Source organism: Propithecus coquereli, unplaced genomic scaffold, assembly GCF_000956105.1.
Source record: "Propithecus coquereli isolate 6110/MARCELLA unplaced genomic scaffold, Pcoq_1.0 Scaffold128, whole genome shotgun sequence".
In the NCBI taxonomy this organism is placed as follows: Eukaryota; Metazoa; Chordata; class Mammalia; order Primates; family Indriidae; genus Propithecus; species Propithecus coquereli.
Window position 1 is genome coordinate 4,371,191 of NW_012136969.1, and position 1,094 is coordinate 4,372,284.

Consider the following 1,094-nt stretch of genomic DNA (forward strand, 5'->3'; position numbering starts at 1 on the left):
TGATAGTGAATCTTGTTTCTAATCTTATAATATAGGGAATGCTTTCACCATTTCACCATTATGTACGATGTTTGTGGTAGGTTTTTGGTAACTACCCTTGATCACGTTAAGGAAAATTACTTCTAGACTTGTTTTTTGTGTTTTCCTAAAATATCATGAAAGGGTAAGAAATTTTTCAAAAATAATTTTCTCATCTATTGAGATGATTGTATAATTTTCCTGCTTTAATTCGTTTATGGTGAATTACATTATTTGATTACTCCTATGAAACTAGCTTGCAGTCCTGAGATAAACCAATTTGATAATGATTAGTTATCCTTTTTTAGGCATTCTTGGGTTTGGTTTACTAAAGCTTAAAATTATTTTTTTGTGTGTGTATGTTCATGGTCAAATTGACTGTTATTTTGTCTTCAGGTTCTATCTTTGTTAGGTTTTGGTATCGAGGTTATATTAGCATCATAAAGTGAGTTGGGGAGTTCTCCCTTTCTTTCTGTTTTCCAAAATAGTTTGTGTAAGATTGGAATACCTATCTTTGAATGTTTGGTAGAAGTCACCTGAATTTCTATCTGAACTTCCTGGTTTTTTGATAGAAAGATTTTAGCTGGTTCAATTTCTTTAATGGTTATAGGACTATTAGGATGATCTATTTCTTCTTGAATCAGTTTTGATAAGTTAAAATTTTCAGGAATTTGACTATTTCATCTATGTTTTAAAGAAGAATTATTCATAATGTCTACTTATTATCTGTTTAGTCTCTGCTAGATCTCTGGTATGTCTCCCTTTTCATTCCTAATATTTTCATTGTGTTTTCTCTAATATGTTCTCACTTTCTCTGATTAATCTTGTTTCTTTGTTTTATTCATATTTTCCAAAAAACAAAATTTTGCTTTGACAATCTCTTTATTCCATGTTTGGTGGCTATTTCATTATTTCTGCCCTAGCTTTCATTTCTTTCTGTCCACTTTCTTTGGCTTTATTCTGATGCTCTTTATTCTAATGTTTACCTTGTATGTTTAGAGCATTAACTGAAATTTTTTCCTTAATTAAAGTGACGAAGGCTCTATATTTCTCCTCAAGTACTACTTTAGTTGCAT